The sequence below is a fragment of the Salmo salar genome, chromosome 20 (assembly GCF_965601325.2).
Source record: "Salmo salar chromosome 20, fSalSal1, whole genome shotgun sequence".
NCBI lineage: Eukaryota > Metazoa > Chordata > Actinopteri > Salmoniformes > Salmonidae > Salmo > Salmo salar.
Genome location: NC_138310.1, coordinates 70,724,955 through 70,734,030, shown reverse-complemented (window position 1 = coordinate 70,734,030; position 9,076 = coordinate 70,724,955). Strand labels below are relative to the sequence as shown.

The following is a 9,076-nucleotide window of genomic DNA, read 5'->3' as shown; positions in this document are numbered from 1 at the left end:
CTATCAATATTATAAAAAGAGCTAACAATATTATAAAATGTAATCCAGGAGTTTATGTTTGAATTCTGGTTCTCTCACAACACACGTCACTCAGAAAAGCATCTGTAGGCAGAAGCATGCTCCATGTACATTTGGCATTTGAAAAAAACTATAGCTGTGCTATGCTACAGAATGCAAAATGAATCTGTATCATAAAAGTGTAGTGAAATATTCAGTATTTTTTTTTGCGACACACACACACACACACTCTCTCTCTCTCTCTCTCTCTCTCTCACTAGGGACAAATGTGTAGGCTACTTGCCCAGAGGTTTGTGCTTTAGAAGTGGATCTGCAGCAAAAGTAGACCTTTACTGCCATCTACAGGTCAAAGGTCAGACTAGCATTCAGAAAATGTAAACATAGGCTATCCACAGAAAATGGAAATGCGTGTGTTTCTGTTTGAGAAGTTAAACAAGTTAATTCCCTTAACTGAGTGTCTTGCATCATGTATTATTTTGTTGGTTGTAAATGAAGTACGGTTTATTTTACAGTACATGTATTTTACACTGAATCATTGATATCTGGTTGAATGTTGTGGGACATATCTGAAGTACTGTGTGTGTGTGTGTGTTCCATGAATCACACTGTGTGTGTGTGTGTGGGGGGGGGGGTTCTATACAGTATTCAGGACAACATTACTCTGTTTAGCCTACACCGTGACTATGACTGCATAATAAACTAAACTAAAAAAATACTATGTATTTTCTAATCAAAATGTGTTAACAAGGAAACACAAAAGAAGACAAAGGACATCAATTCAATGCAAATAATACTGTATTAAAGGAAATTGTTGTATTAAGCTTGCTTCGAAAACCGTTTGAATGGCTTGGATAGGCCTATGGAGATGGCGGAAAACATCCTGATTAGAAGGGGACGTTTGCGAGGCTTCTCCTGTTGAGAGGTGGAGGGAAGACCCTCTGGGAGTCCAAATGTGGCAGGATGTACCACTATGTTGGGCAACAGAAGAGAGAGAGATGACATGCACTTTATGTTATATTGTATTCTTAGTTTCAACTCATTATTACTTTCACAAATGAATGAGAACCAGAATCTTGAGATTTGGAAACTATAAATTATTTTACATAAGAGATTACTATCGATAATATGTAATGTACTGTATTTAGGGTTTAATATTTTTGCAATAGCAGCTTTGTACACCAATATCTCAAACAATAAATGTCCTGTGGTATGGACTTACACATGATATCTTCAGCAGTAGTCTGATTTTTGGATTCAGAATGGCGGGAATTCTTCTTGGAATCCTTCTTGTTTCCCATCATGAATGGCTAAAACAAAAACATGTCAAAACAACAGTCACAGCTGAACAATCTCATGGTAATAACAATCACATCTTACACACCAGCACAACAAGATTTATAAATATTTTGAAATTAATGGAGGGTTTTTACATTTTCTCGAAATAACATTGTTTACTCACATTGACACAATTGTTAACTTAAATAAGTGCGATGTACCTTTAAGTCGAATTTCAGTCTGGCAAGCCTTTGTAGGAAAGACAGCTTCCCTCTGGTAGCCTTCACATCTTCAACCATGGGAAGAGCCTCTGGCCTGGTGGCTTCGAAAGATGTTCTTGAGGCTGCTCTTGATGCCTCGTTACAACTGTGGAGAAGCTCCTTGCTCAATGACTTCACAAGAATCCTATTGAATGTGGAGTCCTGAGTCAACACAGCCAGTTGGAGTATTTTCTCTGAGCCAAACTCCTTCAACAGATGTTTGTAGACGGTGCTGTATACTTTATGACTCTTCAGGTTCTTGGGATAAGCTTGGGTCTCAGCGCAGCCTGACCATGCACAGAAGGCAGCTATAACTTTTGGAATCAGGTCTTGTGACGTGCGTGTGACGTCAATTGGGTACAGATCAGTTTGGCTTTGGATTTTTGACAGAAGTCTCACCACTAACATGCTGATGAGGCCGGTGAAGTCATCATCACCGACTAAGTTATCAGTGGATGGGGTTGAAAGCCAGACAACATCCGGGCTGGTTGAATTCTGATCACAAACAATGCTCTGAGGTACACCGAAACAACTGATGGTATCCCTTTCCTCAGCATCTATGTTGGCCTCAAAGCCTCGTGCAGCATTGGAGGTCCCACTTGTTGCCATGCTGATGGTGGAGAAAGATGGCAGAGGGTAGGACTTACCACTCAGTAGACTGCCTATATCAGTTACAGTTCCAGTTGGAGATGACCCTCTGCTTTGTGCATCAGAAACCACAGAGTCCATGACCTGGCTTACCATTACTTTGGTAAACAGACTGACTGTGTCACTAAATGCTGATGTAGAAAAAGAGCATGAAATCCTATCATCAGATACGCTAGCCGTCACACTAACTCCCTGAGCCCTACTCATTGAAGCTATAGAGGGCACAAGGCTAGGAAGCAGGAGGCGCTTCACAGACTCTTCTGCAAACAGCTGAACCAGCTCGTAAGCTGTGGGCTTCTCCACCTTGTCATTCCTCTTCAGCTCAGTAAGGACTGTATCGGATGCACTCTTTCCAGCCGCCACTGTCAGAACCAGAGGGGTCAAGTTGCTTACAGAAATGATGCTGTTGACTTGGTGAGTAAGATCACGGGAGAGAGCACCAATCCTACCCTGAGATATGAGCTCCTCCAGTCTTGCTATTGCAGCTGTTAGATCAGCATGGAATGCAACCTCCCCTTCTTCCTCTGGATGTACCTCCTTTATGATGGTATCCACTATTGCAGACATGCTTTCCCTGGCATCACACACCGATGTTTTTGGCTTAGTAGATTTGCCCATGTCGATGACTGAGCATCTCACAATGGGCTGAGTAATACTCTCTGGTAAATCAGACGAGATGGGAGTGCCAGGGAGTGCAAATTCCCACTCTGACTTCTTTGATCTGGCAGATGAGGATGACAACGAGGAGGAAGAACGCTGTGGCGCTTGATAGATCAGTTCCTCACCACATTCACTGCTTAACCTTTCAACGTCCTTCAGCATCATTCCAACCACATTCTCTATTTGTGAAAGCGCTGCTGCAGTCACCGTTTGGTCAGATTTTGACAGCTCTTTCTGAATTGAAACCAGAATATGGCTGAGGGTCTTTTTGGCTTGAGCCGTTGTTGCTTTGGCTTGCTTTTGCCATGTCAAATAATTCCTCATCTTTGTCTTCACATTTTGGTAAATAGTCTTTGCAGTTGTCCAGATCTTCTTCTCAGATACATCCAAACCAGACTGTGAGCCTTTTGGTGTGGCCTCAGTATACTCTGAGGTTTTCTCATCACTCTGTTGAAGCATTGAGTCTGCCAGCCATAGAGTAGTAGAAGACTGTGTGGGTGGGAAAAGGCTCTTCATGTCATTTGTAATTGATCCAACGATTTCAAAAGCAGTTAAATCTGTATGCCTTAAGGAAATTGTTGATTTTTCTGGCAACATCTGAGAATCTGGCTGGCTGGAACTGACTTTGCTGGGAAAGCTACTGACTGATTTGATCAGTATTTTTCGCACTTCGTTGGTAGCGTTCATCTGGAACTCCTCACTGGAAAGTTTCTCAATGACTGAGGCTGGAGTATCTCTTAATCCTTCCAACCATGAAGGACCAGACACAGGCATGTCTTCTAGATTAGACATTACACTGTCCAAAAAGCCACAGACTTCAAGGGAGTTGTAAGAGGAACCCTCTGCAACAGATGATGTGCATTCTAAATCTTCCTCCTCTGACCTATACATGGTCACAATCTGAGACAAGACCTCTTTGGTGCAGAGCACCAGGTTGGAATCACAGAGAGACAGTAATGGTTGAGAGTTCTCACTTTCACATTTACGGAGAGCACCAAGTCCTGTTGAGTTGACCACTTGCAGTATTGCCTCGCTCTCACTAGTTTCAGGTTGCTCTGGTGTTTTCTCTTCTACAGAGTCAGTTGAATCACACACACCAGATACAGAAGATGAACTGCGTTCTGATATAGGGGATTCACTCCTACATGGTGAAGGCAAGCTCAGGATTGAAACAGGCAGATCACTGGAGTCAGTATGCTCCAGAAGCACAGCACTGGAGTCAGCTTTTTCCATAAGTTCTTCCCCTTGGACTGGAGCTCCACCCATTCTGAGGAACAATGTCTCCAGCTTTGCCTGAAGTCTGTCGCAGAGTCTACGAGCTGCATGGAAGGGTTTCTGCTCTGTCGTACAGTGTCCCACTTGGGTATCTCTCTGGGTGCTTGTTGGCTGATCTAATTCAGCATACTGCACAATGTCCTTGACATCTTCAACAAAGCTATCAATTATTTTTGATGCCTCAGATTCTACTTTGGTCTGTATGAGCTCAGTGGCCGCAGAATCAAGGATCCTGTCAGATGGGCTAGATGCATTCATCAAGCTTGGAGTGGTACTAAACGAATGAGAAGGTTGAACCATTCCAGAGATATCGCTCATTAACCTTCTCACAAGAATTTCACTCACAGCCTTTGAGGCTTTGGTCTTGAACTTTGCACTAAACAGAGTGCCAAGATTTTGCATCATTGCTTTGCAAGATGTACATATTATGTTCAGCTCCTCTGGAACAGGAGTGTCTTCAACATCCAGGTGCTCTACTACAAGGTCACTGCCAGATGCAAACATTTTAACTTTCACAGCCACTTCTCGAAGAACCTTAGCCAATTCCGGATCTTCTTTTTCCAATTCACCCACCATGTCTGCGATAACAGTCATCACCTCTTCTGTTGCAGGTGGAATGCATGACTCTAATTCAGAGGTGGAACTCTGGTCCTCTGGAGTGGCGTGATCATCAAAACATTTCTGGACCATGTTGACCATCTGTTCAGCAGTCTGGGTACCAGAAGAAATAGGGGAGGACCGCCCTGAAATGGCTCTGCTGATGGTCACAGAGAAGGCAGAGTTAAGCTGTTCGACCACCACCTTGATAAGACCAACAGTCAGCTCAGGTGGGCAAGAGGACAGGATCTTATGATCAGACAGTTGCTCCTGGACACTTTTGATGATTCTGTCCTCTGGCATTCCCAGGTGGACTTTCACTGAGGTCTGGGAACTTTAAAACGAACAAGCAAAGCATGATAATTCCTGTCTTAACTTGGCAAATCGGTCAAGCGTTGTAATTTTAGTATTCTAAATATCTACATGTCCTTTTGATCGCTTTTCATGCTCATTAATTCGAATATGCTCAAAGGCTGATACATTACATTTTGTACTACATCAGATAGAGTAAAATGCATTGGCTAACACTGGGATAGATGATCTTGGTGAAATCCATACATGAAAACCTTGAGGGGAACATACCTCTTAGAAGAGGGTGTTAGGGACCTGAGATGTTGAGCCCCTGTGCCACCCTTATACATTTTCTTCGCCAGATATCTAACTTCCTGGATGAGCTCCAGTCTTTCCTGATCAAAGGCTTCAAAGGATCTTGCACTGCCACCCCTCTTGGGTGAGTCAGTGTCATCGTCAGCAAAGTCCTTCACCCCCAGTACGCGGGCCAGGGCTGGCAGCAGGATCTGCAGGGTGGTCTGTGTGATGAAGGTTACAATTGTCTTGCACAATTTGGCAAGCTGTTCCTTCGTCATCTGTTTTGAACAAACAAAAACAGGCTTTTGAATGGAACTGTGATGTAAAGTATTCTAGATCGAACAGAATGCATTTGATCAACATTGTTATTCTTGTCTGTGACTGAATTCAAAGTTTGAAGTCTGACAGAGAAATGAACATGAATAACAGAATATAACTTCATGGCTAATCTCTGAATTCAACAGATTATTGACACATCAAAGGCAGATAGGGAAACTTACAGGGTTTTTTAGTCCTTTGTAGATCACTTGCCACTGCCTAGAAAATTAAAAATAAGTGTTTTAGTTAGTGTTTAGTTCCCACTGCACAATATTTCATAAATGTTGAACATTACAGAAAAACTTTTAACATACTCATCAGTTAGATTGCGCAGGAATGAGATGAGGATTGGGTAGGAGTATTCCATCTCATCCTTGTTGCCTGGGCCGAATGCAGCCTTAACAGCTTTCGTCTCCAGGAGCTCAATTACAGATCCTCTATCCAGGTGTTTATTCCTGGAGACTAAAGATGTGATTGCCGTAGAGGAAGTAGAAACAAAATTAAAGAGAAATCAGACGTTTTATCTCTTAATACTCTGATTTCATTGTTTTAGGGTTTTAGAATAGGCCTATTTGAATAAAGCCGCCTATTTGAATAAAGCCATCTATGTGACCTTTCTTACTGATTACAGTAGACTACAGTTTCATTGAAAATGGATAGCACAACCTGCACATCACAAACAGAATAGAGAAACAATGTAGTACTACAGAGGTAAATCTCTGACCTGTATCGTTGTCGGTGCCCAGCTTCCTTGACTTCTTGCCACTACTCTTCCTTTTTGCCTAGGATAGAACAGAACAGATTCCAGATCTCAAATGATGGCAGACATGTAACACCAGGGCCCCGTATACATAAAGTGCATCAGATAAGGTGTGGGCTCAACCTTGCCCAAATAATTGTATTCATTATGATCTAAAATGCAAAACTGATCCTAGATAAGCACTCCTACTCTGAGACAATTTATGAATAGGCTATGGGCCAGGTCAAAGCAGCTCTTAAAACATGTTTTGAAAACAGCTATGTTGTTAGCATAGAGATGTATAGATATCTATGGTAGGGCTGCTATCAGGTGCAGAGTGTAGCCCATTAGGCCTATTATGTGCTCGGTCACTCCTATTATGTGCTCTCACCTTCCTTCCCTTCTTGGCCTCCTCTTTGGGCGTGGCAACCGGTTCTTCCTCAACAAGTTCCTTTCCTTCTCTCTGAGGATCACCATCCTCCCTCTGTACTACCTGATGGACAGACATTCCAATAAGTAATAATAGGTCAATGTCAGAGTAGATCTGTGCAGAGGACATCATAAATAGAGCTACAGCCATATCAGAGCTAAGCTGGTGACTTTATAGAGAATGGTACATTTGTTTTACAATATGTTATAGCTTTTTACAAGAAATATCCGCTTAGAATACTTTTTTACTTTCCCCCAATATTGTATAAAGTAATTTAGCTTACCTTTTCTTCATCCATTCAAGCTATTTTATATCTCCAAAAGCATGTCCTTGTCTGTGTTGGTTACATTCAAGTTGAGTTCAAGTCGAGAGTGAGGACAATATTGCAGGCAGGGACTGTAATTTAGTGCTCATGCGACGTCATGGAACGTTAGACCTTTATGACGTCACAAATAGTATTTTTAGGAAGAGCGCGGGAAAGGTTACTTGCCCACTCAGTAGGACTAGCTAATATTGAGAGAAATTTCCCCGTCAAACGTTTTCGATTGCCTACCCCTTCGCCTTCAATCGAACAATTACACCACCAATAATTGTATCACTCTGGGCAGGTCAAAACACAGAAACATGTGGTCCTGCCTTTGCAATATTGTCTCTCTTGTGGGTTTACTTAAGTATGACATGTGGGCTTACTGTATAGGATTCAATTGATTGATCTGTCCTAGTCAGCCTTAGGTAGAACCCAAAATCTTCTGGGAAATATTTGTTAATAATATTTATTTCAATATCGTTTTATTCTTTGACTTAGTCCCAATCAAATACTATTGTTGGCTGCCAAACCCCACCAAATATGTTATTGTAGGCCATACTGTAGCGGGAGAAAGTGAGAGCTGCAACGCGGACTCCGTCCCGTGGCTCCTTCAGTGCAGAGGCAAACGCGCATGCCAGTGCCACTAAAGCCCGGGCTTGTGGGTGGAGGCCGCAGCCTACAACGCGGACAGGCAACACCGTGTCATTTTATTAACTCACTAGAATTTCCTTGTCTTCTTCATCCATTTCGATTGCACATCCTTTCGTGGTGAAATTAGTTTTGATTACTATTAACTTTAATCCACAGATTTTAAGTGTTTATGTTGTCCACGTCATTATGTGATGCTGTGAGCAAACAATTTATGCCCAGCCTTCCTAGATAGGCCTGGGAAAACATAACACTTAAAAAAAAAAGTTTTACAGTGCAAAAATAGCGTAGGCCTACTAGTCTACAATTCAAATCCACACTAAAGCCACACCTCTTCACACAGACTTACCCAGATTCTGTTGTTTTAGCTTTAACCTCTGTTAAATTCACGTCCGTGGTTAGTCTGTCATCATGTTTAGTGTTCTCCCTGGCTAGTCTGTCTCTATGTTTAGTGTTCTCCCTGGCAGGTCTGTCTCTATGTTTAGTGTTCTCCAGGGTTAGTCTGTCATCATGTTTAGTGTTCTCCATGGTTAGTCTGTCATCATGTTTAGTGTTCTCCATGGTTAGTCTGTCATCATGTTTAGTGTTCTCCATGGTTAGTCTGTCTCTATGTTTAGTGTTCTCCATGGTTAGTCTGTCATCATGTTTAGTGTTCTCCATGGTTAGTCTGTCATCATGTTTAGTGTTCTCCATGGTTAGTCTGTCATCATGTTTAGTGTTCTCCATGGTTAGTCTGTCATCATGTTTAGTGTTCTCCATGGTTAGTCTGTCATCATGTTTAGTGTTCTCCATGGTTAGTCTGTCTCTATGTTTAGTGTTCTCCATGGTTAGTCTGTCATCATGTTTAGTGTTCTCCATGGTTAGTCTGTCATCATGTTTAGTGTTCTCCATGGTTAGTCTGTCATCATGTTTAGTGTTCTCCCTGGCTAGTCTGTCTTCATGTTTAGTGTTCTCCCTGGCTAGTCTGTCTCTATGTTTAGTGTTCTCCATGGTTAGTCTGTCTCTATGTTTAGTGTTCTCCATGGTTAGTCTGTCATCATGTTTAGTGTTCTCCATGGTTAGTCTGTCATCATGTTTAGTGTTCTCCATGGTTAGTCTGTCATCATGTTTAGTGTTCTCCATGGTTAGTCTGTCATCATGTTTAGTGTTCTCCATGGTTAGTCTGTCATCATGTTTAGTGTTCTCCATGGTTAGTCTGTCATCATGTTTAGTGTTCTCCATGGTTAGTCTGTCATCATATTTAGTGTTCTCCATGGTTAGTCTGTCTCTATGTTTAGTGTTCTCCATGGTTAGTCTGTCATCATGTTTAGTGT

At 42.0% G+C, this 9,076-nt stretch overlaps 1 long non-coding RNA gene across 1 annotated transcript; it reads right to left on the bottom strand.

Annotated features, from left to right (window-relative positions):
• Window positions 1-6,363: 6,363 nt before the first annotated feature.
• LOC106581256 (uncharacterized) lies at window positions 6,364-7,535 on the bottom strand. Its single transcript, XR_014381917.1, has 3 exons — window positions 7,092-7,535; window positions 6,770-6,871; window positions 6,364-6,421 (listed from the first exon to the last, which is right to left on the bottom strand). It is a non-coding gene; the product is annotated as an uncharacterized LOC106581256 (long non-coding RNA).
• Window positions 7,536-9,076: the final 1,541 nt, after the last annotated feature.